The sequence below is a fragment of the Mobula birostris genome, chromosome 18, assembly GCF_030028105.1.
Source record: "Mobula birostris isolate sMobBir1 chromosome 18, sMobBir1.hap1, whole genome shotgun sequence".
NCBI classification, from domain to species: Eukaryota; Metazoa; Chordata; class Chondrichthyes; order Myliobatiformes; family Myliobatidae; genus Mobula; species Mobula birostris.
The window spans coordinates 68312670-68335193 of NC_092387.1; the positions used below are offsets into that span (position 1 = coordinate 68312670).

At 42.9% G+C, this 22524-nt stretch overlaps 1 protein-coding gene across 10 annotated transcripts in view; it reads left to right on the top strand.

Moving 5' to 3' along the window:
* Window positions 1-22524, top strand: part of c18h10orf71 (chromosome 18 C10orf71 homolog) — a 94753-nt gene that overhangs the window by 17514 nt on the left and 54715 nt on the right. For 6 of the 10 annotated variants that reach the window (XM_072282893.1, XM_072282899.1, XM_072282898.1 and 3 more), the window contains exon 1: window positions 6897-7058. The exons of 2 other annotated variants lie outside the window; for them this stretch is intronic. The gene's annotated coding sequence lies outside the window, so the exon portion shown is untranslated. 2 more of the 10 variants (XM_072282894.1, XM_072282900.1) reach the window with 2 other exon arrangements.

Consider the following 22524-nt stretch of genomic DNA (forward strand, 5'->3'; position numbering starts at 1 on the left):
GTATTTCTAAGGTAGGGACATGTTCGGCACAGCTTTGTGGGCTGAAGGGCCTGTATTGTGCTATAGGTTTTCTATGTTTCTATAAATTTCACTTTGAACTTTGAACTAATACCATTTACCTGCATTTGTCCTATCTTCCACTGATCGCCGTAATAATATCCACCTCTTCCTCTTTGTCTGCCAGCTCATTCCACATGCCCTCGATTTGTGAGAATTACCCCCCCATGGTCTCTTTAGGTTGTTCCACTTTCACCTTTAACCTCTGCTATCTGGACTTCAGCACCTCAAGAAAAAGGACTCTATCTCAGAACGAGAATCAGGATCATTATTACTGACATCACTGTCATGAAATTTGTTGTTTAGTCACAGCAGTGCAATGCAATATGTAAAAAAATTACTATAAGATTATTATAAAAACTATCTTTGCCATAAACGGTCCCAAGCCTGGCAGTGAAAGGAGAAGGGTTGGGCATAGGGTTAGCAACCCCATCCCGTAAAAACCCAGAGCTATAGAAACGCCAACAGAAGCTCCAAAGACCTCATCCCTGGGAGAGGAAGGACCTTCACAAAGAAGATATACATCTCTCAGGATAACTTGAAAGACTGTCAATGCCAGGACAGAGCTGCTATCAGTGTCCTATACCTCAGTAGGATGATTGACTTAACAACAACAATAAGAACTATCAGGAAATAAATAATTAGTGCAAAATCCAAGCAAAAGGTAGGTAATGTTCATGGGTTTGTGGTCCATTCAGTAATCTGATGACATAGGGGAAGAATCATCGTTATGTGCTGTGTCATATGATGTGGACAGTCATGGTCTATCTTACACTTCCTTTGGTAGAAATACATCCTCACTCCATCATCCAGGTAAGGGAAGAAGCTGTTCCTAAAACATTGAATGTGAGTCTTCAGGTTCCTGTATCTCCTCCCTGATGGTAGTGACGAGAAGAGGGCATGTCCTGGACAATGAGTGTCCTTAATGAGGACGCTGCCTTCTTGAGGCATTCCCTCTTGGAGATGTCATCGATGATTAGGAGGCTTGTGTCCATAATGGAACGGGCTGAGTCGACAAGCCTCTGCAGTTTTTTCCAGTCCTGTGCAGTGACACATCCACACCAGGTGGTAATGCAACCGGGCAGAATCCTCTCCAGAGTACCTCTGTAGAGATATGCCAGAGTCATTGGTGAGATACCAAAACTCCTCAAAGTATAATGAAATATAATGAAATTTACCATGTATTTAAAAAAAACTCACTAAGACTCCGATATTCCAATGAGAATAAACCCAGCCTCTCCAGTCTCTCCTTATAACTACAGCCCTCCATTCCAGGGAACACCTTGGTGAAACTCTTCTGCACTCTTTCCAAAGCTCTGACACCCTTCCTGTAGTGGTGACTAATTCTTCAAGTGGAGCCTGACCAACGTTTTGTATAGCTGCAACGTGGCATCCCAACTCTTTTACTCCATACCTTAGACTATGAAGTCAAGCGTGCTGACTTCCTTCTTCACAACCCTACCCACCAGTGTCACTACTTTAAAGGAGCTCTAAACGTGCACTCTTTACAGAAGCATAAAAGGTCCTTAAGTAGCAGAAAGTTCTATGAACTTTCTGGTCAATTAGTGAATTGGCTTATGGTTCAGGTGTACGGATGTATGGTGAGACACTTGTCTTGCAAGCCATCTATGCAGATTATTTCATTCCAATGGTGCATCGAGGTAGTACATGGTAAAACACTAACAGAGTGCAGAATAAGGTGTAGCAATTACAGAGGAAGTGCAGAGCAGGCAGACAGTAAGGTGCAAGATCATCAAGAGGTAGGCGGATAACTAATCAATACCCCGTCACCACGGAGATTGTCGCTAGGTCAGTGTGCTGTTTACTGTTTACCTGTGCTGCATGCATTTGCAATTGTATTTTATTAATTAATTTATGGTAATATTTTGGTTTATGCACTGTGTACGTTATAAGTTTTGTGGGTGTACCGTGGTCCAGGGGAACGTTGTTTCATTTGGTTGTTTGAGGCAGGACAGTAGCGTAGTGGACCCAGGTTCAATTCCTGCCACGGCCTGTAAGGGGTTTGTACACTCTTGCCATGACTGCCTGGGTACTCCGGTTTCCTCCCACAGACCAAAGACAGATGGGTTCGTAGGTTAATTGGTCATTATAAAATATCCTGTGATTAGGCTAGGATGAGATTGGCGGGGGGCAGCGCAAGTCGAAGTGCCAGAAGGGTCTGTTCCATGCTGTATCTCAATAAATAAATACAAATATATATGTACTGTCACATGACAATAAACTTCATCTTGTGAACTCAAGGTCCATCTTATTGTACAAGGGGATCATTCAATAGTCTGATAGCAGTGGGATAAAAGGTGTCTTTGAGCCTGGTAGTATGTGCTTTCAGGCTGTTGTATCTTCCACCCGGTAGAGGAGGGGAGAGAGAGAATGACTGAGGTGGGTGGGGATTTGATATTGCTGGCTGATATACTGAGGAGGTGAGAAGTGTAAACAGAGTCCAAAGATGGGAAGTTGGTTTCTGTGATGTGCTGAGCTGTGACCACGCCTTTCTACAGTGTCCTGCAGGCAGGGGTAGACCGATTGCTGTGCCAAGACGTGAAGTATCCAAATAGGAAGCTTTCTATGGTGCATCAATAAAAATTGATGAGGGTCAAAGTGGGTATGTCAAACATTTTTTAGTTTCCAGAAGAAGTAGAGGCATTGGTGAGCTTTCTTACCCATGGCATCTACGTTGTTGGACCAGAACAGGCAATTGGTGATGTTCAGTGTCGGGAAACTGAAGCTTCACATTGCTGATTGGGGCAGATGCAAATCTGAGCCATGTTGTTCCTGATTATGCTTGTTTTTATCCTTGGATCATGCTTTTGCTCTGCATGGTATAATTATCATCTAATTTCTGTTTAACGTACTCTGTGTGTTGTCTGTACCTATAAGCCTTTGGTGCTGCTGCCAGCAAGATTTCATTGTACCCGTACATCACCTGTTTTGGCAGAGTCTGAACACCTCCATGTCAGCTTATACCACAAAAACTTCATCCAGAAACCTGGAATCTGGAGGACAAAACAAAAAAAGACCTTTATATCTTATTTTTCAGGAGCAGTTGTAATTTCTGCTCCAGAAAACCATTCAGTCCCTCGGTCTCTCCCCTATACAGTTGGATTATGGACAATGTGTTAAACTTCTTCAGTGTAGGCATCACCAGAAGAGGGTTTGCAGAAGTGAATTTGAAAACACAAACACAAGGAAATCTGCAGATGCTGGAATTTCAGACAACACACATAAAAGTTGCGCTCTTCTTTCAGTTAGTCCTGACGAAGGGTCTCGGCCCGAAACGTCGACTGTACCTCTTCCTAGAGATGCTGCCTGGCCTGCTGTGTTCACCAGCAACTTTTATGTGTGTTGTTTGAAATTCCAGCATCTGCAGATTTGCTCGTGTTTGTGTTTTTAAATTCACTACTGTGAAGCCTCTTCTGGTGATGCCTACACTGAAGAAGTTTAAATCTTCTCTTTGACGGGAGTTCAGTGAAACCATCTCTCACTGCTCCCCATCTGTAATTTCTTCAGCTCTTCAACTTTTCTACCACATTTTGACTCAGACTCGCTATCACAGCCATATATCCTTTCTTGGCCAGCTCTTGGCTCCATCCCTCTCCCCTCCTGTCTTCTCCTATCACTTCTGATCTCCCCCTCCCCCTCCCACTTTCAACTCTCTTCCTAGCTCTTCCTTCAGTTAGTCCTGATGAAGGGTCTCGGCCCAAAATGTCGACTGTACCTCCTCCTAGAGATGCTGCCTGGCCTGCTGCGTTCACCAGCAACTTTGATGTGTGTTGTTTGTGAGGAGTGTTTTAACTCGGGGAAGTGGTTCAGACACTATGGTCTCATTAAGGTGTTAGAGTTTCACCATGCACTGACAACGAGAGGAAATAGTTTCTCTCACTCTACTCACAGAATTTGTTTTGCTCGTCACGGTCCCTCAGTGAGTTCACCCCTACACTCAATTTCTCAGGCTGCAGTTGGGCTTACCCATCTTAACTGTGAAACTCCATAAGAAGAGGGTGTAATTTTGGAACCAGGGTTGGAGGGACAGAAAATGCATCATCAGGAGACAGTTTATATGGGTTTGGCATCAATATAATCCTTATTTTTCTTCAAACTCCTCTTTCTCTGCCTCCAAACCTGCTAGGAATGATTCAGCATCAGTGATCGGGGTTGAATTCCTGCTGCTGACTGTGGGAGGTCTGTCTTTTTCCCAGGACAGCAGTGGTTTCCTCTCGCATTCCACGGACAGACAGTTAGGGTTAGTTGTGGGCATTCTATGTTGGTGCCAGAAGTGTCGCAACACTTGCGCGCTGCCCTCTGCACATCCTTGCACTCTGTTTTGATACATCTGTGACAAGTAGAGCTTATCTTTAATCTTTTGAAGCTTTCGGCACCTTGAGCTGAAATGTTGACTTTCATTTCCGTGGTGGGCCTAACCCTACATGATTTCCTCCAGTAGTTGATTTACTGTTCCAGATTCCAGTATCTGCAGCCTCTTTGTGTTTCCTAAAATCCCTCAGCTTACTGCCTCATCAACCTATTTCAGCTTCCTCTGTCACCAGGCCTCAGTTCACTCACCCACAGTGGATGAGTTTGTCATGCCTTGGGACATACACTCAGTGACCACTTTATTACGTACACCTGTTTGTTCATGCAAATATCTAATCAGCTAATCATGTGGCAGCAACACAAAGCATAAAGGCATGCAGACATGCTCAAGAGGTTCAGTTGTTGCTTAAGTCAAACATCAGAATGGGAACAAAATGTGATCTAAGTGGCTTTGACTGTTGAATGATTGTTGGTGCCAGACAGGGCGGTTTGAGTATCTCAAAAGCTGCTGATCTCCTGGGATTTTCACATACAACAGTCTCTACAGTTTACAGAGAGTGGTGCAAACTCAGTTCTGTGGACATATGAGACAGCTCAGAGGAGAATGGCCAGACTGGTTCAATCTGATAATAGCCCACATAACCATGTGTCACAACAGTGGTGTACAGAACAGCATCTCTGAATGCACAACACATCAAACCTTGAAGTGGATAGGCTACAGCAGCAGAAGACCACAAATGTACACTCAGTGGCCACTTTATTAAGTACAGAAGGTAGTTAATAATGTGGCTACTGAGTGCTTTTCCAGAAACAACGCTATGGTAATGCACGTTGTTGTTCTTAAACATTTGACTTCAAAAGACTCTGAATTGATGTCTTGCAGAGCCAGCTGTCTGGGATTCTGTCCCTCTCACACTGGTGTGGCAGTGGACCGGTTAATGTCTGCCATCCTTACTGAAACAGAGGCTGGTTGCTTCCTCGCTACTGCACAACCTCCCCGCCCCCAGTCCCCATCCCACAACACGTGTCAATGTCCATCACCCTGCATGGTGACATCACTGTGCTGAAGGCTTCTGGGAACTTAGCCACCAAATCCATCGCCTATTATAGTATTGCTTGGCTGCATACAAGGCTGGAGGGGAAATTACTTGACTAGGCCAAGGTCTGGAAAGCATGCTGTTCTCTTGTTTGAGATATCTCAATCACAGCTTCTGATGTTCTTTATTGAAACACAAGTGGCTAAAACGCTTAGAAAAGAAATCCCCTATAAATTTCTTTTTGGTTTTAGATTGTCCTAGATCAGGTGGGCAAATATTCTTGAAGTTGGAATTTGAAGAAATGTTGGGGGGTGGGAATGGGAACCCTAGCTTTATATACCCACAACTTCAGGATTTGTTACCGACGCAACAGCAATGGATTAAAGTAATTCATTACAGGATTTACTGAGAGACTTTGTCAGAGTCAGGTTTAATATCACTGGCATATGTCATGAAGTTTGTTGTTTGGGCAGCAGTACATTGCTATACATAAAAAGCTGTAAATTACAATAAATATATATATTTAAATAAGTAGTGGAGCAAAGAATATATAGTGAGTTAGTGTACATGGGTTCATTTTCGTTCAGAAATCTAATGGTGGATGGGAAGAAGGTGTTCTTAAAACATTGGGTGTGAGTCTTCAGCCTCCTGTACCTCCTCCCTAATGGTAGTCATAGGAAGAGGGCATATCCTGGGTAATGGAAGTCCGTAATGATGGATGCCGTCTTTCTGAGGCATCGTCTTTTGAAGATGTCCTTGATGTTGGAGAGGCCAGTGCCCATGATGGAGTTGGCTGCGTTTGTAACCCTCTACTGTTTTTTCTGATCTTGTGTAGTGGCCCCTCAATGCCAGACGTGTTGAGGCATCGACAAAAGCATAGCTCCCTCGTGTTCACACAGGGAGATGACGAGATGATGTACTGTACTGGAAAGCTCAGGCATCGTCCCAGCCGATGACTGTTCATCTGCCAGAGATATGAGCAAACTTATTTTGACCCAGTGATGCAACTGTTCTATTTACGGGACAGAGCTGTGCCCAGGAATCATATGCCACTTCTGTTGAAAGCCTTGTGTCATTTTAAAGTACACAATAACAAATTATTGGGAAATAAACATGTCTCAATGCATGGGGATTTATTATGCTTCAGAGAAGGACTGAATGTTTTAATGCATCTGTGGACTTCATTCTAGTTGAGTAAGTAGGGTCGTCAAAATAGCTATCCAAATATAAAAATAGCTGACCAATCTTTTAGTTTCATCTGTGTGATACTCGACACTGGCAGAACTGTGATGCATGCACTGACTTCTCCATCTCATCAACCCGCTTTAGGTTTTTGCTTTTATAGGGTCTATTTAAGCTCCCTTTCCTGAAGCAACCTCCTCCCCCCCCCCCCCCACCCCGGCGATTTTTCACTCCCTTCTGCTGGATCACCCGAGATCTTCAAGAAGTTTGGCAAGTACCCTTCCTTTGATATTGTTTTTAGTGTGGTAAGATCACACAACAAGAGTAACACAGTCACTTGATTTCAACACAGCTGCTTTGAACTGAATGAAAAGAATAACTGAAACTAATGTCAAGGAAGGTTTAGGAATGAAGACTTTTTAACTTATTACCAGGAAAAAGACAGTGATGGTAAGTTAACCTCAGTCATTTTCATATTTGATGGAGGAGGTATCGGAGATCTGATGGAGGTTGCTAATATTATGAGAGGTATAGATAGAGTAGACAAACGATATCTTTTTCCCAGGGTTGAAATACTGAATACCAGAGGGCATGCATTTAAGCAGTGAGAGGGCAATTTTAAAGGAGATGTGAGGAGCAAGTTTTTCACACAGAGTGCCTGGAATGCTTTGCCTGCAGTGGTGGTGAAGGCAGAAACATTAGGGACTTTTAAGAAGCATGGAGATCAGCACATGAATATGAGCAAAATGGAGAGATATGGACATTGTGTGGGCAAGGGGGATTAGTTTAGTTGGCCATTTGATTACTAATTTAATTGATTCAGCACAACATTGTGGTCAAAAGCTTAACTGCAGATAGGAAAAAGTAATCCGGTACACTTAATGTGTGTTTAATAGATTTCAGTTTTTTTGTACTAACTTTTGTATTTGTTTACTTATTTACTCCCTTCACTTGACGGGAGCGTGGCCAGTGTTTTCAGTGTGGGCAGGGTGTGACACTGAGCCCTGAATCGCACAGATAGACCAGATACAGAAATGATCTCAACACCAGATGACAAACTGGGTCACTTAGCTGAAATACAAATGATCTTCTTGACTTTGAATTAAATATTGTACATTTATGTAAATCATTTCTGTTAGTTCAGATTGATTTGTGTTGGTACATATGATCCTGGGAATGGAAGGTTTAACATATGAGGAGTGTTTGATGGTTCTGGGCTTTAGAAGAATGGAGTTTAGAGGAATAATTTATTTTATTTATTTATTGGGATAGCCAGCACTCTGCAATCCCCCAATTTAATCCTAGCCTGATCAAGGGACAATTCGCAATCACCAATTAACCAACCAACCGATACATCTTTGGACTGTGGGAGAAAACCAGAACAGCCAGAGGAAACCCACGCGGTCATGGGGAGAGCAGACAGGCAGCAGCTAGAATTGAACCTGGTCATTGTGGTAAAGTTTTATGCTAATATGCCACCCCATATTAAGGAGGGTATTTCACTGCAACCTATCAAATACTGAAAGGCCTACAGAGAGTGGATGTGGAAAGAATGTGTCTTATAGTGGGAGAGTCCAAGATCAGACAGCACAGCCTCAGACTAGAGACACATCCATTTACAACAGACATGAGGAAAAATTTCTTTAGCCAGAGGGTAGTGAATCTGTGGTATTCATTGACAGACAATTGTGAAAGCTAAGTTATTGGGGATATATAAGGTGGAGGTTGACAGGTTTTTGATTAGTTAGAGCATCAAAGGTTATGGGGAGAAGGCAGGAGAATGGATTTGAGAGAGTGCAGCAGACTCGATGGGCTGAATGGCCCAATTCTACTCCTATGTCTTCTGGTCGTATCTGTGTTTCTGCCAGTAATAGTATTGCATCGTGGTTCAGGTTCTGTAAAAGCATATTTTTCGTTTGTATTAAGCTCTTCTGTGGCAACGAACACAGTGTACAGTCTAACTAAATGCAGAACTTATACTGAGTATGAAGAACACGATCCACCCTCGGGGTGAATTTGGACTTTAGTTGAAATGTGTAAACTCTCATTTACAGTAAAACTTGGCCACAAACTGTTGCTTCCACAAAAGAGGAAAAATGTCTGTGCTTTTAAGTTTTACTCAAAACAATCAAAGAAAGTTCAGAAGGCTGGATGTTCCTATTGTGGCTTGGTGCCAGGGTTCATGGTGGCACGTGAAATCTGTGTAAGTGGAGAACAATACAGTATGCTACTCCAATCGTAACTCTAATACTTGCGACTTCTCTGTTCTTGCATGTTAAACCGTGACCTTAGACAAGTCCCAATGTCTCTGTCTTTATTCCATAATAAGATCATATCCACTTGAGTTTAGAGAAGTAAGAGGAGACCCGACAGGGTGGGTGTGGAGGGAATCTCTCCTTTCGTTGGGATGATCTTGCACTTGGAGTGACTGTTTGAATACAAGTGATTGCCTATTTGAGATAAAGATGAACCAATCTTTCTTTTCTATGAGCATCCTAAATCTTTGGAACTCTCTTCTCCGAAGGGTAACAGATATGAGTCTTTGAATGTTTACCAGGGAGATGTAAAAGATTATTGTAGGGTTAAGGTTATCATCAGATCAGTTTTGATGGAGAAGGTTTGATCGGCCTGTGACCTCTCCCTGTTTCTGATTGTACATTTGTATATTCCACAGCCTCACTCGCAGCCTTGGTGCCTATTATAGTTTTAGTGAATTTAGAATCATATAGAAAGTACAGACCCTTCAGCCCACAATGTTGTGCCGACCCTTTAAAATCCTCCAAATCAATCTAACCCTTCCCGCCCACATTGCCCTCCAGTTTTCTTTCATTCGTGCATCTAAGAATCTCTTAGATGTCCCTATTGTCCCTAACTGCCTCTACTACCACCTCTAGGGCTAGACTATCAAAGCAAGGACGTAATGTTGAGGTTTTATAAAGACCTGACGGAGTATTGTGAGCAAGTTTGGGCCTCTTATCTAAGAAATAAAGTGCTGACCTTGGAAAAGTTTCAAAGGACGTTCACAAAAATAATTCCAGAAATGAAACGGTTACCATATGAGGACAAATTAACGCTCTGCACCTCTACTCCCTGGAATTCAGAAGAATGTGGAGGATCTCATTGAAACCAATCAAACGTGGAAAGACCTCGCTAGAGTTGATGTGGAGACGTATTTCCTGTAGTTGAGGGTGTCTAGGACCAGAGTGCACAGCCTTACTATTGAGGGATATTCACTTAGAATGGAGATGAAGAAAAATTTCTGTAGCGAGAGAATGACGAATCTGTGGAATCTGTTGCCACAGGCAGCTGTGGAGGCCTAGTCACTGGATATATTTAAGTCAGAGGTTGATAGTTTCTTGATTCGTCAGGGCATGAAGAGGTATGGGGAGAAAGCCAGAGATTGGGCTGAGAGGGAATTGGATCAGCCATGATGAAACGGCGGAGCAGATGTGGGTCAAATGGCCTAATTCTGCTCCTATATCTTATGGTCTTATGCACGGTTACATGACTTGCAGTGATATATAATTACAAAAATGTCCTGAAGGATAGTTTGAGTGTGCGTGGTAATGACCTCCATCCCATGATCTAAGTTCACACCTGAACAACTGCAATACCTCCACATTTTCAAACCTGAACAGTAATTAAAACTTTTCCCTCTAACATCGACCAATCATAGCTAACTACAAGACGGAAGAAAATAATTTCTTGTGGAGAACATTTCCAAGGCTACGCTGATTAAAAACAAACACTCTCTGTCATGTTTTAGTTGAAGTTAAGGATTATTATCTTGGACTGGATGCTGATTTTTTTTTTGTGCTTGTTTGGTCAGCTGATTTGGAAGTTCCGTTCTGGTGTGAAACCCATCTGGCAGGGTGATAGGATAGAGGATGTAATATTTGTCTTGTAGTGTAACTGCGGCAGGATCAATTACACTTTAAAGTTAAAACATTTTAGAAGTACAATCACGTCCTTTGACAGTTAAGGGTAAATTATCAGTAGTTAAACATACTGACATAAGATGGAATTGTTCTATAATAACATAACTTGAAATTTTGGATCTGCTTGTCTTGTATAAAGTCGCATCACTTCTTCATTTTGCTTTGTTAGTGAAAGTACCATAACAAAAAAAGTGAATATGGCTTCTTTATTCTTCCGCTGTCTACCTGTGTTTGTCCCTCACCTGCCTATCATTTCCTTCTGGTGTTCCTCCCCCTCCTCTTTCTTCCACACTCACCTATCAGATTCCCCCTTTTCCAGCCCTTTCTCTCATTCACCTTCCCAGCTCTTTACTTCACCTCTCCACCTCTCCCGGTTTCTATCACATGCCACTTTGTACTTCTTCCCATCCCCTACCTTCTCACTCTGACTCCTTCCCCTTCCTATCCAGTCCCAATGAAGGGTCTTGGCACAATAAGTTGACTGTTTACTCTTTTCGGTATATGCTGCCTGACCTGCTGAGTTCTTCCGGCATTTTGTGTGTGTAACTCTGGATTTCCAGCATCTGCAGATCTTCTCGTGTTTGTGTATTTGCGAACTTCTGTGTATTTAAAGAGTTTTATCCTATCCTCGGCAGACAGATAGTCAAGGAATGTTGAATTGGCGAGTGGACAGGAAACAACTTGGTTAACCAGATGCAAAATGAGCATTGACGTGGAGAGAGGAAACCAAACGCTGGTAGGGATTGGGTTCAGTCAGAGACACACTGGACTGCAGATGCTGGAATCTGGAGCAAAATACAAAAGCTGGAATCCAGAGGAATTCACTGGGTCAGGCACCATCTGCAGAGACAAAGGAGGAATCAACATTTCTGGTCTAAACCATGGAAATGTTGACCAAAAATGTACAAGATGGTAAGAGCCAAGGATTGAGTGGAGAGCCAGAGACTTTTTTATTTCCAGATCAGAAAAAGCTAATATGAGGGGCATCATTTTAACGTGATTGGATGAAAGGTTGGTGGGGGAATGTCAGAGGGTTTTTACACAGAGAGTTGTGGGTTTGTGGAACATACTGCCAGGGGTGGTGGTAGAGGTAAGCACACTAGGGGTACGTAAGAGTCTCTTAAGACCATAAGATGTAGGAGCAGAATTAGGCCATTCAGCCCATCAAGTCTGCTCCATCCTTCCATCATGGCTGATCCCGATCCCACTCAACCCCATACACCTGCCTTCTCACCATCACTTTGATGCCCTGACTGATCAGGAAATGATCAACTTCTTCCTTAAATATACGCACGAATTTGGCCTCCACCATAGTCTGTGGCAGAGCATTCTACAGGTTTTCTACTCTCTGGCTAAAAAAATTCCTCCTTACCTCTGTTTAAAAGTTCACCCCTCAATTCTGAGGCTGTGCCCTCTACTTCTAGATATCGCCACCATAACAAAAATCCTCTCCACATCCACATTATCTAGTCCTCTCAACATTCGGTAGGTTTCAATGAGATGCCCCTGCATTCTTCAAAACTCCAATGAGTATAGCTGCCAAATACTCCTCATATGTTAACCCCTTCATTCCCAGAATCATCCTTGTGGACCTCCTTTGGACTCCCTCCAATGACAACACACCCTTTCTGAGATATGGGGCCCAAAACTCTTGACAATACTCTTAAGTGCGGCCTGACTAGTGGCTTATAAAGTTTCCACATTATCTCCTTGTTTTTATATTCTATTCCCCTTAAAACAAATGCCAGCATTGCATTTGCCTTCTTTATCACAGACTCAACCTGTAAATTAACCTTCTGGGAGTCTTGCATGAAGACTCTGAAGTTCCTCTGCACCTCTGATGTTTGAACCTTCTCCCCATTTATATAATAGTCCATACAATTGTTCTTTTTACCAAAATGCATTGTCATACATTTCCCAAAACTGTATTCCATCTGCCACTTTTTTGCCCATTCTTCCAATTTGTCTAAGTCCTGCTGCAATCGCATTGCGTCCTCAGCACTACCTACCCCTCCACCTATCTTCATATCATCCACAAACTTTGCCACAAAGCCATCAATTCCATTATCCAAATCATTGACAAACAATGTGAAAAGTAGTGGACACAATTCTGATCCTTAAGGATTACCACTGGTCACTGGCAGCCAACCAGAAAAGTTCCCTTTTATTCCAACTCACTGCCTCCTGCCTGTCAGCCATTCCGCTATCCAAGTCTGCATCTTTCCTGTAACACCATAGGTAGGACTTTATCTTGTTAAGCAGCCTCATATGTGGCACCTTATCAAATACCTTCTGAAAATTCAAGCAAATGACATCCACTTCCTCTCCTTTGTCCACCCTGCTTGTTACTTCCTCGAAGAACTCTAACAGATTTGTCAGGCAAGACTTCCCTTTAGAGAAATCATGCCAACTTCAACATATTTTATCATTAGTCTCCAAGTGCCTCAAAACCTCATCCTTAATAATAGACTCCAACACTTTCCCAACCACTGAGGTTAGGCTAACTGGCCTATAATCTCCTTTCTTTTGCCTTTTCAAAGGTTTCAAAGGTACATTTAATGTCAGAGAAATGTATACAATATACATCCTGAATTTCTTTTTCTTCGCAACCATCCATGAAAACAGAGAAGTGCCCCAAAGAATGAATGACAGTTAAATGTTAGAACCCCAAAGTTCCCCCCAAGCTCCCCTCCCTCCCATATGTAAGCGGCAGCAAGCAAAGATCCCCCCTCCCGCACCGGCAAAAAAAAGCATTGGCACCAGCCACCGAGCACTCAAGCATGAACGAAGCAACAGCAAAGACACAGACTTGCACCACCCCAAAGACTACTCGTTCACCCGGTATTCGACATACCACAGGCTCTCTCTCTCTCTCCCTAATAAGGGAGAAAGAAATGTCTCCATTGCACAACAAGAGGGGAGGTATAACAAATAACTCGCTGGTTTACGATGTTAAAAGTCCGTTGCATCGCTTTTTCCAAGCTCTGTGCCCAAAGATCTCGGGTCTCTGGGCACACAGCCTTAGATCTTCCATCTCCCACGACACACTGCTCTGCCCGGACACCAACCTTCGATCCGCCCGTGTCTAGACCCACGAGATCTCGGCCCTCCGAAGGTGAGCTGAGTTCTTAGGGTGGGCCCTTGGCATGCGGAATAACAGCCAGTCATGAAACCCCGAGAGCGGGTCCAATTCCCACAAAGAACCATAGTCAGCGTGTAACTCCAGGTCAGGGTCTTCAAAAGAACCCTGAAAGGGAAAAATAGAGATATGAAAGATAGAAATAGAGCTGTTTCTGAAGATGCAAGCAAAGGAGTTGCCATTAGGCACCATTAATCCTCCTAAACTCCTCCTTCTTCTTTCCTTCCTCTCTTCATAAAGAGTGGAGCGACATTTGCAATCTTCCAGTCCTCATGGACCATGTCAGTATCAAGTGATTCTTGAAAGATCACGACCAATGCGTCCATTATCTCTTCAGCTCCCTCTCTCAGGGCTCTGGGATGTAGTCCATCTGGCCCAGGTGATTTATCCCTGCTTCTGAATCTAGTTCTCTTGTATATCACACATATTTCTCATAGCAGAAAACTCTGGTTTTCAAGTCCATCGGGTCATTAGTCCCAATTTAGTCACAGTTCTCTCCCCTGCAGTTTTGTATAACAGTGGCCTACAGGAACGTTTTGACTACAGGTTGGTGGCTGTATGGGTTTCCTCCAGGTGCTCCGGTTTCCTCCCACATTCCAAAGATGTATGGATCAGGGTTAGTAAGTTGTGGGCATGCAATATCAGCGCCAGAAGCATGGTGAGATCTGAGAGCTTCCCACTACATTTTTGTTTATTATTGTTGGCTGTGTCAGGATATAGTGAAAAACTTCTGTTCATAAATCATTAACTGAAGAGATTCTGCAGATGCTGAAAATCCAGAGCAACGCACACAAAATGCTGGAGGAACTCAGCAGGTCAGGCAGCGTCTGTGGTGAGGAATAAAGAGTCAACATTTTAGGTTGAGACCCTTCATCAGGATTGGAAAGGAAACGGGAATCAGAACCAGGTTTAATTTCACCAACGTATGTAATGAACTTTGTTGTTTTGTGACAGCAGTAAAATTTGTGAATTACAGTAAATATATATATATGCATACACACATTAAAAGTTGTTAAATAAATAGTGCAAAAACAAGTATTGAGGTAGTCTTTGTGGATTCAATGTCCATTCAGAAATCAGATATTGGATGGCAGAAGGGAAGAAGACACCAGAAGAAGTACTTCAAGGTAGTAAAATCAAAGGAGAATGCAGAATATAGTGTTGTAGCTGCAGAGAAAGAAAGAGCAAGGCAGGAAGACAAATGAAATTCAAAACTCGTGACAAGGTTGGCTCGGAGATCAACAATTCATCTTTAGCATATGAGATGTCCATTGTCGATTCTGATAATGGGATAGAGATTGCCCTTTAGTCTGGTGGGATGTTCTTTTAAGGCTTTGTATGTTCTGTGAGATGGGAGAGGTGAGAAGAGAGAAATTACGCCCTTTGGCTCTTGAATCAAAGAGGATAACTTCATTCATCTTCATTTGCCCCATCATTGAAACTTTCCCACAACTAATGGACTCACTTTCAAGGACTCCATTTCATGTTCTCGATAATTATTATAATTTCTTCTTTTTGTATTTGCTAGTTTGTTGACTTCTACACTCTGGTTGAAAGTCTTGGTTGGGCAGTATTTCATTGAATCTGTTATTGTTATTATTTTATAGATTTATTGAGTATGCCCACAAGAAAACAAATTTTGTGGTTTTATATGGTAACATATATGTACTTCAATAATAAATTTACTTTGAACTTTATCTGAGGCAGTGGGAAGTGTGGAAGGACTCAGGATCACCATGATCACATGATCAATTGGGCCTTTGTTCAAGGAAAAAGTGAATAGCTCTCAGACCATCTTGGTATCAAGCGGAGCTCTGGAGGGATTGAGTGTCCATGGGGAAAATTGGTTTGTTCTGTGGGACAAGAATTTGTCCACCTTAGTTATGTTGGTTAAAAGGTAATACAGTGGGGGAATGTTCAAGACATAGGTATTTACTATACATTCAGTGGAGAGGTCAGTTTGGGCTTTGGTTTAATGCCTCATGTCAAAGCCCTACTTTCAATTTTGCACTACTTATTTAATTTATATATATAATTGCAATTTATAGTTATTTTATACATTTCACTGTCCAGCTGATGCAAAACAATAAATTTCACAACATATTTTAGTGATATTAGCCTCATTCTCATTCTGGTTCTAAGCATTAGTCTAGCAATCTTTCCTGGAAAGTGATACACAAGAGGCATTTCTTACACATAATAAACTGTGCAAATCTCTTAACTACTTCTGTCATTGTAAATTGTTCTGAATTTATATGGAGTACTAGCTGAATAATGCTTCCAATTTAGCTAGGGCAGTGGGTCACACCCACTGAGCCTGAATCTGTCTCTGGTGCAGCTCTGCTGATTGCATTCTCACTCAGAATCGGAAGTTACACTGACTGGTTTTTCCAGAGGCGCTGATCTTGTCCATGTTAACTGGAGAAGCCCAGCCAGACTGCGGAAGCATGTAGTGTGGACAGTCATAGTGGGCATGCAAGAGTATGAAGAACAAATCTACTCCATGTGTTCAGTGATAGCCATTGGAGTGAGCCCTGATAATCTCGGCTCTCACTTTGGCATCATCAGTGAGAAAAATATGAAACATTGAGGGTGACCTCACTGGGGTGAGGCTGAGGTGAGCTCGATATTATTTCTTGCTTATTTATTAATTATTATTATTATTTCTTTTTTCTCTTTCTTTTTGTATTTGCACATTTTCTGGTCTTATACACATTGGTTGTCCATTCTGTTGGGTTGGTCTTTGTGTTACTTGTATTTACTATGAATGCCCTCAAGAAAGTGGGTGGTATGTGGTGACATTTATGTACTTAGATAATAAATTTACTTTGAACTTTGAACTTTAAATCAGGTCAAGGATCTCTGGGTTTGAGTTCAAACAAGACCAGGCCTCTTGTTCAACAGTATAAAGGATTTTTCAGTGTCTGTTCATCATTCAAGTCCTCTGAGGTACAAGACTGCAGATAAAGGAATCAGAACCTGAGGACAAACCACTGCAAGGATTCAACAGACCCAAACAGCATCTGAGGAAGCAAAGAGGGTAGTTTACATTTTCCGTGTTGACCCTGTGATAGGAGTAATGGAGAGTCCTTCTGATTACCAATTATGTAGTAACGTACACAAAATTCTGGAAGAACTCAGCAGGTCAGTTAGTATCTATGGAAGGAAATAAACAGATAACATTTCGACCTAAGACCCTTCATCAGGACTGAGATCTACCCATTGCATGGTTCACCAGTTTAATGTTGACAGAGTGAATTAGTGTTTCTTAATGATGAACACGTATTCACACTGACCTGCAGAGAGTCAGGTTGGCATTGCAGCTATCTTCACCCTGAGCAGGACACCTATGATAGCAGCTTCTCTAAACTCCCTCATCAAACAGTGTTCTAAACATTGGGATGAAATCATCAACTGAACCCTTCGCAACAGTAATGGACAAGGTGCTGCAGGGGCCCTGTGTTGCTTGTGCTGTCAGCAGGCCATTCTAACTGAAGGCATCATGATGGAAGGTCTTGGCCCAAAATATCAACCGTTTATTCACCTCCACAGATGCTGCTTGACCTGCTGAGTTCTTCCAGCATCTTGTGTGAGTGTTATGAGGGAAGCAAAGCTTTACTGATATTTGAGAAAGTGTTTAGAAGGCTTCACCACCATTTTTGTTTGAAAGATGATTATATACTAGCTTTATTTGTCTCGTGTACATTGAAAACATCAAAGCATACAGTGAAATGCATCGTTTGTGTCAATATCCAAAGCAGACTGAGGATGTGCTGGGGGCAGCCCACAAGTGTCACCATGCTTCTGGCACCAACATTGCATGCCCACAACTCACCAACCCTAACCTGTATGTCTTTGGAGTGTTTCTTTATTAGTTTATAAGATGTGGAGGTCACTGCCAATGCCATCATTTATTGACCATCCTTAAATGCCCTGAACAAAGAGTGGTTAAGGGTCAATCACATTGGTGTGTCTGGAGCTACACGTGGACGGACTGTGTAAAGACATCAGATTTCCTTCCCAGAAGGACATTAGCAAACCAGATGGGCTTTCTTACCATTATGTAGCTTTATGGTCCCCAATGTGGGGTTTATCTAGTTACTCCAGCAACACACATAATCAGATGCCATTAACTAAAGAGTTCAATAAAATGGAGAACAGAACTGCAAACCCTGAGCCTTTTGGGATAACCAGAATATGTTTGCTGTGTAACCGGATGCGAACTGTTGTCTCTGGATCAGCAGTTCAGAACTCAGTGTCAAACTGAGAGAAGTAGATGGCTTTGTGCAGAAGGAAGAGATTTATTTGGATCCATGTCTCGAGGGCCTCTATCATCCCGGCCATGCTCTTTTCTCACTACTACCATTGGGCAAGAGTTGGAAGAGTATTAGGTCTCACAGCACCATGTTCATGAACAGTTATTGCCCCGCAACAATCAGGTTCTTGAACCAGAGTGGATAACTTCACTCACCTCCACACTGAACTGATTCCTTAACCTACAAAGTCACTTTCAAGACTCTACAACTTATTTTTTGAAGTATTTGCACGATTTGTCTGCTTGTACTCTTTGTTTGTTTGTTGGTCTTTCTTATTTTTAGTTTTTCATAAATTCTACTGTATTTCTTTATTTCCCTGTAAATGCCTGCAAGAAAATGAATCTCAAGGTAATATATGGTGACATATATGTACCCAGTCAAAGAAAAATTACTTTGTATTTTGATAGTTGGCTGCAGCTAGTGAAGTAGAGGCAAGAAGGCTGAAAACTTTGCTGAGCTCCAGTCGATGCTCCCAAACCATATCGGATTGTTAACCAGGCATGCCACAGCGTTGACACTGGCTGCTAAATGATGAAGAGTTGCAGTTGTGGGGGACGGTGCAGCATCTGTACAAAGAAAGCCTCCGTAGCCGGTTATTTTTGGTGCATCATGACACCACTTCGGTGTTGTATCTTGGCTGTGATACTTGCAACTATGGGGCCGGACGGTGACTGTTAATGTCATGGACAGTTGTCTCAGGGAGCCTGTTCTTTGTGCATCACAGACGCACTGAGTACAAAGTTCAAACTAAATTGATTATCGAAGTACATACATATCACCTATTCATTTTCTTGTGGGCATACTCAATAAATCCAAGATAGAATAATAACTATAATAGAATCAATGAAAGACCACACTAATTTGGGCATTCAGCCAGTGCACAAAGACAATAAACTGTGCTAATACAAAAGAAAATAATAATAATAAATAAATATGCAATAAATGCCGAGAATATGAGATGAAGAGTCCTTGAAAGTGAATCCATAGGTTGTAGGAACAGTTCAGTGTTGGGATGAGTGAAGCTGTGTGAAGTTATCCCCTCTAATTCAAGAGCCCGATGGGCCTAACTCTTCCTGAAGCTGGTGGTGCAAGTCCTGAGGCTCCTGTACCTTCTTCCCAATGGCAGCAGCGAAAACAGAGCATGACCTGGGTGGAGGGAGTCCCTGATGATGGAGTCAACAGAGATGCACTTGGGTGGAAATGAAACATGTGAAATTATATCTGGAAACACACATCAAAGTTGCTGGTGAACGCAGCAGGCCAGGCAGCATCTCTAGGAAGAGGTACAGTCGACGTTTCGGGCCGAGACCCTTCGTCAGGACTAACTGAAGGAAGAGCTAGTAAGAGATTTGAAAGTGGGAGGGGGAGGGGGAGATCCAGAATGATAGGAGAAGACAGGAGGGGGAGGGATGGAGCCAAGAGCTGGACAGGTGATTGGCAAAAGGGATATGGGAGGATCATGGGACAGGAGGCCGAGGGAAAAGGAAAAGGGGGAGGGGGGAAAGCCCAGAGGATGGGCAAGGGGTATAGTGAGAGGGACAGAGGGAGAAAAAGGAGAGAGAGAGAAAGAATGTGTGTAACACCTTATATTCCATCTGGGTAGCCTCCAACCTAATAGCATGAACATTGACTTTTCTAACTTCCGCTAATGCCCCACCTCCCCCTCGTACCCCATCTGTTATTTATTTATATGCACACATTCTTTCTCTCTCTCTCCTTTTTCTCCCTCTGTCCCTCTCACTATACCCCTTGCCCATCCTCTGGGTTCTTCCCCCCCTCCCCCTTTTCCTTCTCCCTGGGCCTCCCGTCCCATGATTCTCCCATATCCCCTTTGCCAATCACCTGTCCAGCTCTTGGCTCCATCCCTCCCCCTCCTGTCTTCTCCTATCGTTTTGGATCTCCCCCTCCCCCTCTCAAATCTCTTACTAGCTCTTCCTTCAGTTGGTCCTGACGAAGGGTCTCGGCCTGAAACGTCGACTGTACCTCTTCCTAGAGATGCTGCCTGGCCTGCTGCGTTCACCAGCAACTTTGATGTGTGTTGCTTGAATTTCCAGCATCTGCAGAATTCCTCGTGTTTAAATTATACCTGGAGTTGTGGCATTTCAGAAGTTCTTGCTTCAACGTCACTTCTCAATGGTTACTCACCAGTTTGATCCAGCATGCGAATGGTCTGCGAAGGTTTCAGAATGCAACCCTTTCTCAAGACCAATCTAGTAGAGCCATAGTTACTCCAGTGAAAGAGGAGGACTAGTTACCAGAGTAGATTCAAAGTGGCCAGAAGTGTGTGGGGTTCTGCACTACCATAGAACGGCAGGTAACAGAATTAAACTCAGCAATTGTTGGGTATATAAAGGGAGGATGAGAGGATGAATACAGGGCCCTGCTGGAGGACTTTGTCAAATGGTGCAAGCGGAATCATCTGCAGCTCATCATCAGTAAGACAAAGGAGATGCTCATGGACTTTAGGAAGACTAATCGTGCACTGCTCCCTGTTAATATTGATGGTGAGGAAGTGGAGGTGATGTGGTGAGGACCTACAAGTACCTGGGGCTGCTTCTGAATGACAGACTTGAGTGGAGCACCAATACAGAGGCTGTGTACAAGAAGGGCCAGAGTTACCTCTACTTCCTGAGGAGATGAAGTCCTTTGGATTATGCATGTTCTAGCAGTCTGTTGTTGCCAGTACAATCCTCTATGCAGTGGTGTACTGGGGCAATGGCATCAATACAGGTGATGCCAACAGACTCAATAAACTGATTAGAAAGGCTGGCTCTGTTATAGGAGTCAAATTGGACACACAGGAGGCTGTGGTAGATCAAAGAACCCTACAGAAAATCCTGGCGATTCTGAACAATGTTTCTCACCCTCTTGCATGCCACCTTGGCTGAACAAAGGAGCACTCTTAGTAATAGACTAAGATAACTGCGCTGTTCCAAAGAGTTCTATTTGAGGTCATTCTTGCCCTTGGCCATTAGGCTGTATAATAAATCAACCTATAGCCGGGGAAGTGATGACCTCTCCTGTTAGACTGTTGTAACTTATTCTTTATTCTTTTTTTACTTCTCTTCTAATATTTGTATATCTGCACACTTGTAATGCTACTGTGACATTGTAATTTCCTTTGGAATCAATGAAGTATCTATCTCTCTAAACTCCTTGCCACACAGTGATCTCCAGAGGGTCCTATCAGAGAATAGCCTCAGGTTTAGGTTATTTAGTTGAAGTAGTTCATAATGCATAATGGAAAGGAAAATTATATTCCTCCTCTAAACCCTGAGCTTCATGGGGAAACAAGGCAGGTGTGGTTCTACTATGCAAGAAGTATTGAAGAAATGTGTTATAGACAGTTATCTAACTTCACCGTGAAGGGTCAACATGCACCGTTCATCCTACCTCACACTGTAGGTACCATCCCAACCTAAAACACAACCAGACCCCTAAACCCCACCTTTAGTAGAACCCTAATCCCTAAATCCCACCCTGAAACAGAACACCTACTCCGAAACCCCACCCTGAAATAGATCCCCAACCCTAAATCTGACCTTGAAACAGAAACCCAATCCCTGAACATATTCTGGAAACAAGACACCAACCCTGAATCTTGCCATGAAACAGAACTCCAACTTCAAACCCCACCCCAGTAAAGGAGCTCAACCCTGAACTCTGCCCTGAATTGGGACTCCAATCCCTGAAGCCCACCCAGTGCAGGAGCCCAACCTTGAACTTCCCCCCAAAACAGGGCCCTAACCTTAGAATCTCACCCTAAACAGAACTCTGACATCTGAATCCCTCCTTCAACATCAAGATCCCTACTCCTGAACCCCAACCCCTCCTAACAGATTTTCTCCCCCTTTATCCTCATTCCCCCCAATAGGGCTCACACTGAATGGACAATCTTGTTGAAGTATATCTAAGCTGATTTGGAAGGGAAAGCAGTGAGGAGCTGATGAAGCATGGCAAAGGAGAAGAGGGACCCACTGTCATCCAAGCTTTTATATTGAAATTTCGTGACGACCACCACAGATGACTGGACAGGTTATTGAGGAAGTAATAGGGGAAATGAATGTAGGATTGTCTTATCTGTGTTGAAGAGTGATTCTGTAAAGTCTACGTTAACCATGGGGTCCTGGTAAATGACACCCCTTGTATGCTTCAAAAGGTCACCAATCATACAGGTGCCTAAGAAGAGCAGTGTGAGCTACCTTAGTGACTATCACCTAGTAAAAGCCTCTTGTCCTCGGAATCAACACTTCTGAAGATCTATTCTTGCCCCAACCTATTGATGCAATTGCCAATAATTCATGCCCATGGTTATATCTCATTAGGGGTTTGATGAGATTTGGTGTATCACCAAAAGACAGTAACAAATTTTCACATATGTACATGGAGAGCATGGTTACGTCACTGTCTTGTATAGAGAATCCAATGCACAGGATTGGAAAACACTGCAGAAGGTTGTAAAGTTATCCAGCACCATCATAGGGTCTTATCTCCCTCCTTTGTTCAAAAAGCTGATGCCTCAA